The 12,454-nt window shown below is 44.8% G+C and overlaps 1 pseudogene; it reads right to left on the bottom strand.

Annotated features, from left to right (window-relative positions):
• Positions 1-3,503: 3,503 nt before the first annotated feature.
• On the bottom strand, positions 3,504-3,880 carry LOC116275924 (annotated as a pseudogene).
• Between the last annotated feature and the right edge of the window lie 8,574 nt (positions 3,881-12,454).

Here is a 12,454-nt window from a genome sequence, read left to right as displayed (position 1 = left end):
TGTTGACTTTCTGTCTAGATTATCTGTTCAGTGCTGAAAGTGGTGTTAAGTTCTCAATTACTATTGTATTGGGATCTATCTCTTCCTTTCTTCTGCTTGATCAAATCTGCTGTTGAAGCTCATCACTATATTTTTAAATTTTATTCATTGAATTCTTCACCTGTAGAATTTTAGTTTGGTTCTGTTTTATTTCTATCTTTGTTGAGTTTTTGATTCATACTATAAATTAGTTTCCTGAATTCATTGAATTGTTTATCTGTTTTCATGTATCTTATTGAGTTATCTGAAGATCATTATTTTGAATTCCTTTTCCAGCAATACATTGATTTCTTTTTCATCGAGGTCTATTAATGAGAGTCATGTTCCTTTGGTGGTGTCATATTTCCTTGCTTTCTCATGTTTATTGTGTTCCTGCATGGATGTCTGTGCATCTGGCGAAACAGTCACCTCTTCCAAACTTTCAAGAGTGGGATTTTAGATAAAGAATTTCACCTGCAGTTGGGTTTAGTGTTTTGGTTGGGAAAGTGTGATGACTCTGTTTCTGAATAGGTGCAGTGGCATTGCCTCCATGCATCTTCTTCAACTGCATTCAGCCTCAGCAATAACTGTGGGCACTTCAGTGGCCTAGGCTGTGGATGTAGCGGTGGCATAGGTTTTTAATGTACTCAGTGTCCAGGGCTTTTGGAGTCCTCTTCTTCTTGTTTCTGCACAATGAGGAGACTTAGTCAAGGGGCTCTCTCTCGGTGGCAGGTCTAATGTGACCAATGTGCAGCTGCAATGGTGCTGGGTTCCAGGTGCAGAAAATTAGAGTAGCTGTGCAGCTGGGGTCCTAGTCTCCTGGTTTCAAGAATCTACTGTGGCACCTGGGTCTTGGGGTGTAGGTTCAGTTTCTGTGGCAAGGTTGGATTAGGTTGCTCACAGTGCTAGGATCTGTGACTTTGAGGCACCCCTTAACAGTTTTTGCTCAAGGGGTCAGGTTGCAGCTGTGAGTCTATTCCTAGGTGGTGCATCATTGGTCCAACTTGGGGAAAGAAGGGGTGTTCTGGGGGTATGGACCTGGGGAATAAGGGATGGCTGCAATTCGGGAAACTGAACCAAACAATATAAACTTTGGTCCCAGGGGATGAGGCACTGTGTGGTATTGACTGTAGACCCTAGGATGGTGGGGCTCAGCAGGATCCCAGACTCTGTGAGACCAGGTACAGTGACAGCAGGTATCCCAAGATGGCAGAGCATAGCTGTAATTTGGGCCTTGGTAGGGGGCAGGCAGGGAACAGCACAGTGCTGACTCTACTTCCCAGGGAGAGGGTGCCTCAGCAGCTCAGACTCTAGGGGCCTAGGCAAGCTCCAGGGAAGCAGGGCACCACAGTTGTTTGCCCTGTCAGGTGAGATGTCTCAGCTTAGCCACTGCTCTGTTTCCCTGGGACATAGGGTGCTATATCAGCTCAGCCTTGGGATGTGCTGCTGCTCAGCTTAAGCCAGGGCACTGATTCCCTAGAGGGTGATGTATGGCTTCAGCTCAGGCCTTCTCCACTGTAAGGAAAGGTCTGCATTTACGTATCGGTGGGTGTGATTGTTCTGAGTGTTCCAGGCACCATTTCCGTAGGATACAGGTTGCTGCTTCAGCCTAGGTACTGCAGTGTGTGACCTTCTGGGTGGCCAAGGCATTATTTCCTGGGATGCAGGGTGATGCTTCAATGTAGCCACTAGAAAGGCATGATTCCTCTGCATGGCCAAAGTCCTGTTTTGCTAGGAGACAAGAAACTGCTTTAGCTTCGACTCAAAGGGTCGGGGGAGGGGTGGGTAGAGCTGATCCACTTGACTCTGTGAGGAAGGGTTTAATAGATGCCCATACCTTGACTTGGAGACATCGGGCCACTAGTCTGGGTTGTTCGGTGGCAGCTTAGCTTCAGGGATGATGGGGAGCTGTGGCTACTGACTCCTTGAGTAAGACACACTCCAGCCAAAGTTCCTATTCCAGTGTAGTGAAGCAGTAGCCATGTGGGAGTGGGGTACGGTGTCAGCACCTTTTTTGGGGAGCACAGCTGTGTGGTCTCCCGGCAACTCCCTCTAGTGCAAACTGCAGGGGACCGCAGTGGCGAGGTCTGCAGGTGTCCAGGGTGTTAGTGGGTGCCGCTGGGATCCTCTTGCTTACCTCCTCATGTCAGAAGTTCCTCCGGATTCCCAGATAATCCTGGTTGGGCGAAGGAGTGGTGGAGGCCGTGTGTTTCCTTCTGTTGTCTATGTGGCCAGCCCACATCTCTGTGTGTATCAGGGTTTCTCTTACTCCTCTGATGCACTCAGTGCTCTCCCTCAGTTATTTTCATTAAAATAGAGTTGTGTAGTCACTGTTCTGGCTGTCTTTATGAGGATGATGAGCACTAGCGGCTTCTAGTTGGCCCTTTATTAGATTTAAGGCTCAAGATTCATCCTCCTCAGTTAATGCTCCATCTTCCAGGCCCACTGGGGTGGCCCCACGCTCTGGGCCATGGTGGCCACAGCAGCCCCAACAGCCTCCTCACCTGTGGCTCTGATCTCAAAGTCTCTCTTTCTTTATTTTGTCTGGTCTTTTTTTTTTTTTTTTTTTGCATGCCAGTCTTTACTTTTAAATGATTATTAGTACACTGAGTAATAAGATGTAACAAGTTCTTGAATTCTATCATCTAGTAATTTTGATTAAGAAGCTGAAGCAATTATACTAGTGGTATTCACTGTTCTAGTTATTAGCAGGAGTGGACTACTTTAAGGCTGGCTGATGCTTCACACAGGTTATAAAAACTGCTACTTTTTCATAGATAAAGCCCCTGACCTTCAAAAAAGCATTAAGGAGAAAATGATTTAATTCCTTCCTTTCTTTAAAGGATTGTTTTGTTTTGTTTTTTCTTTTAAACTTGATAAAGAAAAAGTCAACAGTGATATATATATTTGTGTATGTATACATATATGTATGTATATATGTATATAGCTTGAGCCAAATGGCATAATAAAATAGACAATATTTACCCATTATATTCCTAGGAAACATGAGGTAAAAAGATGAAATCTTTAGAAAAGTTTTTTTTGAGACAGGGTCTCACTCTAGCACCCAGGCTGTAGTGCAGTGGCATGATCTTGGCTCACTATAACCTCTGCCTTCTGGGCCCAAGTGATCCTCCTGCCTCACCCTTCCAAGTAGCTAAGACTATAGGCATGTACCACCAAATCTGGCTAATTTTATATTTTATTGTCGAGACACGATCTCACTATGTGGTTCAGGCTGGTCTCAAACCCCTGAGCTCAAGCCATCTGCCCGCCTTGGCTCCCAAAAGTGCTGGGATTACAGGCGTGAACCACCATGCCCAGCCTAGATAAATTCTAAGTCTGTATGAGGAAACTAGATTTGTTTCTCTCCAAAAAGTGAATGGGCCTACTGTATAATATACAGAGATAAGGTAATGTCTTCTTATGAGAATATAACTAGAGCTTCTTATTCCATGAGGGCATCTAAAATGCCAATCCATGGAACAGGTGCTTCTCTTTTCCTATCCATTTATGCGATAGTTTTCAGGGATTTCTGGCTGGATGCCGCAGACAAAGGCCAAAAGTTGATCTAAGACTTCTTCCCTGCTCTGCTGGAAGTAGGTCTGGAGGATGGTCATCCTGGGTCTGTGAGATCCTAGTGCTGCAGCTTCCTTGGCCTTGAACTGTTTCTCCTTCTGCAGGCAGTGCTGTTCAATTTCAGCCTGAGCTGCTGCTTTGGGCTGCTTCAGCCTCCGGTTCTTTTGCTTGTGGGCCCAGGACACCTTCTTGGTAGCCTGCTTCTCGGCCTGTAGCAGCTGCTGGATCGCCTGTGACTGACTGGCCATGGCCATGGTGACTCTGAGACCGAGGTGAGCAGCCTACATCCACTCGAAGGGCCCTTGGGTCAGCTGACCCAGCCACCTCAGCACTTCCCTCTTCAGCTGGTCTCTCTCTTCTCACATTTTACTGTAAGCTGCAAGGAGAAATCAGGAATGCCTTCAAGAATTTTCTTAGGAACTTCCTCAGCTAAACATCTAAGTTCATCACGTATAATTTCTACTTTCCACAAGACGGGAGAAGACAGTTCAGCCAAGTGCTTTGCCACTTTATAACAAGGGTCACCTTTCTTCTAGTTTTCGATAACACGTTCCTCACTTCTGTCTGGAGCCTCATCAGAGGCACCTTTAACATTCACATTTCTAGCAACATTCTGTTTGTGACAATTCATGTATTCTCTAAGATGACAGATGTTTTCTCTACAGCTCTCCTCTTTCTTTCTGAGCCCCCATCGGGATCACCTTTAATGTCCAAATTTCTTCCAATAGTCTTCAAGGAAACCTAGGCTTTTTCTAACACACACCTTAAAACTCTTCCAGCTTCTACCCCTTACTGAATTCCACATTTTTGCTACTTATGACCCCTGGGTTCACTGAAAACTTACTGCTCACTTCTGATTCTTCAGTTTCTCTTTTGATAACATGCACAAAGTGGCCTGGTCTTGTTTAATCCAGTTCTAGGCCTGCTATCTTGTAATTCCGGGGCAGCCTCAGACAAGTCCTGGGCTCAGCTGGTGTGATTGGGCCTCCCAGCCCTGTACCCTGAGGGCACTTGGGCTTCACTGAGAGAGCCTGACCAAGTATCTTTCAGTACCGTGCATGTCACTCAATGTCACCCCTAGAGATTTGGGGGTGAGCAATAACATGGAGTTCCTGATATGATTTAGATGTTTGCCTCCTCCAAATTCCATATTGAAATATGATCCCCAGTGTTGGAGGTGGGGCCTGGTGGGAGGTGTTTGGGTCATGGGGGCAGAGCTCTCATGAATGGTTTGGTGCCATCCCCTTGGTGATGGGTGATTTCTCGCTGTATTAGTTCATACAAGAGCTGGTTGTTTAAAAAAGCCTGATGCCTCCTTCTTATCTCTCTTTCTCCCTCTCTCACCATTCTCACCGTGTGACATGCTGGCTCCTATTTTTTTTTTTGGAGATGGAGTTTCACTCTTGTTGTCCAGGCTGGATTGCAATGGTGTGATCTCGGCTCACTCACTGCAACCTCTGTCTCCTGGGTTCAAGCAATTCTCCTGCATCAGCCTCCCTAGTAGCTGGGACTACAGGCATGCACCACCATACCCAGCTAATTTTGCACTTTTAGTAGAGATGGGGCTTCCCCATGTTGGTCAAGCTAGTCTCGAACTCCCTCCTGACCTCAAGTGATCCATCTGCCTTGGCCTCCCAAAGTGCTGGAATTACATGTGTAAGCCACCATGCCTGGCCTATGCTGGCTCCTTTTTTTGCCTTCTGCCTTGATGGTAAGCTTCCAGAGGCCTCACCAGATGGAGATACTGGCGTTATGCTTCTTGTACAGTTTGTAGTGAGCCAAATAAACTCTTTTTCTTTATAAATTATCCGCTTCAGATATTCTTTTATAGCAATGCAAAATGGATGAAAACAGAAAATCGGTAGCAAGGAGTGGGGTGTTGCTATAAAGATACCTGAAAATGTGAAAGTGGCTTTGGAACTGGGTAATGGGCAGAGGTTGGAAGAGTTTGGAGGGCCCAGGAAGAAGATAGGAAGATGGGGGGAAATTTGGAACTTTTTAGAGACTGGTTAAATAGTTGTGACCAAAGTGCTGATAGAAATACAGACAGTGAAGGCCAGGCTGATGAGGTCTCAGGTAGAAATGAGGAATTTATTGGGAACTGGAGTAAAGGTGATGCCTGTTATGCCCCCAGCAAGGAGCTTGGCTGTATTGTGTCCATGTTCTAGGGCCTTGTGAAAGGCTGAAATTAACAGTGATGACCTAAGTTATTTGGTGGAAGAAATTTCTAAGCAGCAAAGCATCCAAGAAGTAACCTGGCTGCTTCAAATGGCCTAAATTAAATATGGGAGCAAAAAAATGACTTAAAGTTAGTATTCATAATTAAAAGGTAAGCAGAGGATAAACATTTGGAAAATTTGCAGGCTGGCCATGAGGTTGAGAAGAAAAGAGCCTTTTCAGGCAAGGGACCCAAATGCCTTATGGAGCAACCACTTGCTAGAGAGATTAGCGTAACTAAAAGGGAACTAAGTGCTAATAGCAAAGACAATGAGAAAAAGGTCTTGAAGGCATTTCAGAAGTCTTTGGACAGTCTCTCCCATCACAGGCCCAGAGGCCTAGGAGGATGAAACGGTTATGGGGGCCAGGGCTGGGGTCTCGCTTCCTTGTGGTATCTTGGAAGGTTGCTGCTCCAGGTTCAGCCAAGGCTCAAAGAGTCCCAGGTGCAGCTCAGGCTCCACTCCAGAGGTGTAAGCTGGAAGCCTTGGTAGCTTCCGCATGGTGCTAAGCCCACAGGTTTGCAGAATACAAGAGTGAAGGAGGCATGGCAGCTCCTACCTACATTTCAGAGGATGTATAAGAAAGTCTGGGTGCCCATCCAGATCAGTAAAGAGGAAGTCAGACTGTCGCTGTTCACTGATGATATGATTGCATACCTAGAAAACCTAAAGTTCATCCAAAAAAGCTTCTAGATCTGTTAAATTAATTCAGTAAAGTTTCAGGATACAAAATCAATGTACATAAACTAGTAGCACTGCTATACACCAAGAATGACCAAGCTGAGAAACAAATTAAGAACTCAATCCCTTTTACAACACCTGCAAAAAATAAAATACTTAGGAGTATACCTAACCAAGTAGGTAAAAGATCTGTACAAGAAAAACTACAAAACACTGCTGAAAGCAATCATCAATGACACAAACAAATGGAGACACATCCCATGCTCATGGATGGGTAGAATCAATATTGTGAAAATGACCATACTGCAACAAGCAATCTACAGATTTAAAGCAATTGCCATCAAAGTTCCACCATCATTCTTCACAGAAATATAAAAAACAATCCTAAAATTCATTTGGAACCAAAAAAGACTCCACATAGCCAAAGCAAGACTAAGCAAAGGGAACAAATCTGGAGGCATTACATTACTGAAATTCATACTATACTACAAGGCTATAGTTATCAAAACAGCATGGTACTGGTATAAAAATAGGCCTTAGACCAATGGAACAGAACAGAGTATCCAGAAATGAAGTCAAATACTTACATCCAACTGATCTTTGACAAAGCAAACAAAAACGTAAAGTGGGGAAAAGGACACTCTATTCAACAAATGGTGCTGGGATAATTGGCAAGTCATATGTAGAAGAATGAAACTGGATCCTCATCTCTCACTTTATACAAAAATCAACTCAAGATGGATGAAAGGCTTAAATCTAAGACCTAAAACTATGAAAATTGTAGAAGATAACAGTGGTAAAACTCTTCTAGACATTGGCTTAGGCAAAGACTTCATAATCAAGAACCCAAAAGCAAGTGCAACAAAAAGAAAAATAAATAAATAAATGTGACCTAATCAGACAAAAATGGTTCTGTACAGCAAAAGGAATAATCAGAGAGTAAACAGACAGCCCACAGAGTAAGAGAAAATATTTGCAAACTATGCATCTGATAAAGGACTAATATCGAGAATCTACAAGGAACTCAAACAATCAATAAACCAAATAATACCATCAAAAAGTGGGCAAATGACGTGAATAGACAATTCTCAAAAGAAGATATACAAATGGCCAAAAAACATATAAAGAAATGCTCAACATCACTAATTTTCTGGGAAATTCAGATTAAAACTGCAATGAGATACCACCTCACTCCTGTAAGAATGACTATAATTAAAAATTAAAAACTGATAGATGTTGTCATGAATATGGTGAAAAGGGAACACTTTTATACTGCTGGTTGGGAATGTAAACTAGTACAACCACTTTGGAAAACAGTATGGAGATTCCTTAAATAACTAAAAGTAGAACAACCATTTGATCCAGCAGCACCACTATTGGGTATTCAGAAAAAAATAAGTCGTTATATGAAGAAGACACTTGCACACACATATTTACAGCAGTGCAATTGCAACTCCTTACAATTGCAAAAATATGGAACCTGCCTAAATGCCCATTGACCAATGAGTGGGTAAAAAATGTGGCATATATACGCTGTGGAATACTACTCAGCCTTAAAAAGGAATAAAATTGTGGCATTTGCAGCAAGCTGGATGGAGTTGGAGGCCATTATTCTAAGTGAAGTAACTCAGGAATGGCAAAACAAACATCATGTGTTCTCACTTATAAGTGGGAGCTAAGCTATAAGGATAAAAAGGCATAAGAATGGTGTAATGGACTTTGGATACTTGAGGGCAAGTGGAGGATGGAGGTGAGGGATAAAAGATTACATACTGGGTACAGCGTACACTGCTTGGGTGATGAGTGTGCCAAGATCTCAGAAATTACCATGAAATAACTTATCTATGTAACAAAAAACCACCTGTTTCCCTAAAACTATTGAAATAAAAATAAAAAAAGAGAGAGAGACAATAAAGAAAGCCTGGGAGCACAGACAGAAACTTGCCACAGGGGTGGAGTTCTCCCACAGAGCCTCCACTAGGGCAATGTGGAGGGAAAATGTAGGGTTGGAGCCACTTCACAGAGTCCCCACTGGGGCAATGCCTAGTGGAGCTCTGGGAATGGGGCTGCTGCCCTCCAGACGCAAGAATGGTAGAACCACCAGCAATTTGCACCCAGAGCCTGGAAAAGATTCAGGCACTCAACTCCAACCCGTGAGAGCAGCCATGTGGGCTGCACTCTGCAAAGCCATGGGGGCTGACTTGCCCAAGGCCTTGGGAGCCCGCTCCTCACACCAGTGTGCCCTGGATGCAGTACATGGAGTCAATTATTATTTTGGAGCTTTAAAGTTTAATGTTTTTCTCTCAGAATTGTGTGGGGCCTGTTGCTTCTCCCCACTCCCTTTTTTGGCTGATTTATCTCTTTTGGAATGGAAATGTTTACCCAATGCCTGTACCATCACTGTATCTTGGAAGTAGCAACTTGTTTTTGATTGTACAGCCTCATAGGTAGGAGCATGCCTTGAGTCTCAGATGAAACTTCGGAGTTTTGATTGAGTAGATGCTAGAGCAAGTTGAGATTTTTGGGCACTATTGGGAAGGGATGATTATATTTTGCAATGTGAGAGGGACATGACATTTGTGGGGACAGTGTGGAATGACATGGTTTGGATATTTGTCCCCTCCAAATCTCCTGTTGAAATGTGATCCCCAATGTTGGAGGTGGGGCCTAGTGGGAAATGTTTGGGTCATGCCATGGATCCCTCATGAATGGCTTGCTGCCATCCTCTTGGTGATGAGTGAGTTTTGCTCTATTGGTTCACACAAGCGCTGGTGTTTAAAAGAGCTTGGCATCTCCTCCTTCCCTCTCTTGCTCTCTCTCTCACCATGTCACATGCTCTCTCCGTCATCACCTTCTGCCATGGTTGTAAGCTCCCTGATGCCCTCACGAGAAGCAGATGCTGGCACGAGGGTTCTTGTATGGCCTGCAAAACCCTGAGCCAAATAAACCTCTTTGTTTTATAAGTTACCGAGCCTCAGGTATTCCTCTACAGCAATGCAAAATGAATGAACAAAGCCAGTTGTACTTTACCACCCCATCATGGAGGCTACAAGAGGAATTGTTTTTATCTGATTCTACACTCCTCTTCAGCATCAGAATGTTCTAGGAGCACTAAAGGAGCTCAGGTGGAGATGAGAATGGCCTCTCCTCCTGGTGCCCACCCCTGATAGCTGGGGTGAGCTGTCTTGCAGATGGGAAGATTTGGTAGTCTGCTCAGGTTGACAGCCTGATAGCCTATGGTGTCTGACAATGAGCCCTGTCATCACAACTCCTCTGTTATCAGCTCTGACAAGCCTGGCCCTCAGGGTCTCTCTCCAGCTGGGGTCCCCGGGCTGTGGGTGCCATGACCCACCTGGCTCTGCCAACATCCTCCAGGCTGGCTCCCCACGTGCCCCACAGCCTCTGTCCTTGGAGTGGACTCTGGCCTGCCTCACTCCTTGGGAGCTGGATGGTCAGCTCCTTGGGTGGGCTGGCTGCCTGCAGGAGATCAGAGGGAGGAGATACTGATGCTAAATGGTGACACTGGGTGTCTCCTTGCAGGGTGGTCTGGACTTTATTGCCTTCCTCAACAGACAGCCCAAGGAACCTCTGTTCCTGCAGATCTCAGAGTGGCTGTCTCTCCTCCTCCAGTGTGTGTGGGAATGGTGCTTGCTTTTGTAGGGGAAGAAACATCTTCCCCCCTTCAACCCATCTTAGGTTCATTAACTGGGGTCTTGTCAATTAGATTAACAAGATATCAACAAGAGAAAAACAAACAGAAGTTTACTCACATGTGCATTATGCCTCCATGCCGGAGCCGTCAGAGATGAGGAACTCAAAGGAGCGGTTGGAACGTGAGCTTACGGAGCATCTTAGCAAATGGGCAATCATTTTTACAGAATTGGCAAGACAAAGCAAAGGGGCTTTCAACCTGTAGGGCAGCAAATTCTGGGAAGTAAATATATAGGTGAAGCTAACAGAAGATAACTTGCTAGTTTGTTGTGTAGATTCCTCTAGTGCCTTCTCTGGGCTGATAAGCATCTACGGTTGTCTCCAAGGATTAAGAATCCTCTGCTTTTCCTGGTAGAAAGGGAGTGGGCAGAGATTTTCTTCTTGGGTATGCTTCTTTATAATTGTCTTCAGCTCAAAATTATTCTTGTTTGAAAGTGGCACATTCTGCTACTCTTCACTCTGCCGGGGCCGGCTCTGGAGGCCTCAGTGTCCCAGGGGCTCTTGCATCAAGCCCAGACCTGTGTCAGCAAGGTGTCCTTCCATTAAATCCTTCCTCAATGATTTAGTTGGAGGTGCAAACCCACAGAGCATTGCTGGAGGCACGTGGGAGAGTGGCTGTCAGGCATCGTCTTTGTCCATTAAGTTGCTATAAGGGAATTCCTGAAGCTGGGTAATTTATAAAGAAAAGAGGTTTATTTGGCTCATTGTTCTGCAGGCTGTACAAGAACCATGGTATGTGCAGAGATCACATGGGGAGAGAGGAAGCAAGAGAGAGGGGAGATGCCAGGCTCTTTTCAACAGCCAGTTCTAGCAGGAGTAAGAGTGAGAACTCACCTTCAAAGGAGAGCATTAATCTACTCATGAGGGATCTGCAGCCAAAATCCAAACACCTTCTACCGGGCCCCGTCTCCAACACTGGGGATCAAATTTCAACATGAAGTCTTGGGGGACAAACATCCAACTGTAGAAAGGGTCCTTCAGGGACTCTCTCCCTCCCATTTAACTTCAAGCCTGAGTGCGTGATAGAATTTGGTGTTTTGTCTTGACAAGATTTGTACTGCCCAAGTCTGCAGCTACATCTTTAGAATTGGAAGGCCCCCTTCACCTCCAGGGTGTCTTGTGACCAGGTCAGCAGCAGTGCCCACTCAGCCCTGCCCCTGCGGCCTGGTCACATGGGGTGGAAGTAGAGTCAGGATCTTGATTGGCAGGCAGCTCCTCCCAGAGGAGCAGCCTCCTGACTCCCACTGCCTCCCACCTCCCACGATGGTGTCCCAGCACCCATGGCAGAGGCCACAAAGACACCCAAGGACACTTCTGGGTCAGAAGGGGTGCCACTGAGGGGGTGAGCTCTGTGTCTGTAGCAGGTAGAGGCACTGAGATTTATAACAGAATGAACTGAGTTTTTGGCAAGTGCAGGAAGACTGTCCACATAAGTCCTTGAGAACTCGGGAAACAGAATGAGCAGATAAAAAGAGGAAGCTCATGTGTTTATGCTCTTGGTCCACTGAATTAAATAAGCTATGATGAAGTTGCTGCTGCTTCCAGGGCTGAAGTACATGCCTCGGGCAGTGACCCCATAGCAGGGCCACTGTGCACTTCACATGCTCTGAGGACAGGCTCTCCCATCACACTGCTACTGCTACTGGAGGGGTCAAGTGATCACCCCATCCTGCCCACCACAGCCAGCATCTATGTGAGCCACTGGAGCCTGGGGAAATTCATCGCCACTATATTGGCCTCACAAGAAATGCTTAAGGGAGTTCTATACCTGGATGCAAAAGGATTATCTCCACCATCATGAAAACACATACATGTATAAAACTTATAGCAGCACAGCAAATACAAAAAATGAGGATGAGAAAAGACTCAAATGTCACCACTACAGAGAACCACCAAGCCACAATGATAAAGGATAAGAGAGAAAGGAACACAGGATAGACAAAACAACAAGAAAACAACCAACAAAATGACAGAAATAAGTCCTTATGTGTCAATAATAACCTTGAACGTAAACAGATAGAACTTTCCACTTAAAAGATATATTCTGGCTGAACAGAAAAAAAACCCAAAGACTCCACCAAAAACTCTTAGATCTGACAAATAAATTTAGTAAAGTTGCAAGATACAAAATCAATATATGAAAGTCAGTAGTATTTCTCTACCCTGATAATGAACTAGCTGAGAAAGAAACCAAGAAGGCAATCCAATGTACAATAGCTACAAAAATCCATATAAATGAATTTCACCAA

Source organism: Papio anubis, chromosome 7 (assembly GCF_008728515.1).
Source record: "Papio anubis isolate 15944 chromosome 7, Panubis1.0, whole genome shotgun sequence".
Lineage (NCBI taxonomy): Eukaryota > Metazoa > Chordata > Mammalia > Primates > Cercopithecidae > Papio > Papio anubis.
This window is presented reverse-complemented; position numbering and strand designations above follow the sequence as displayed.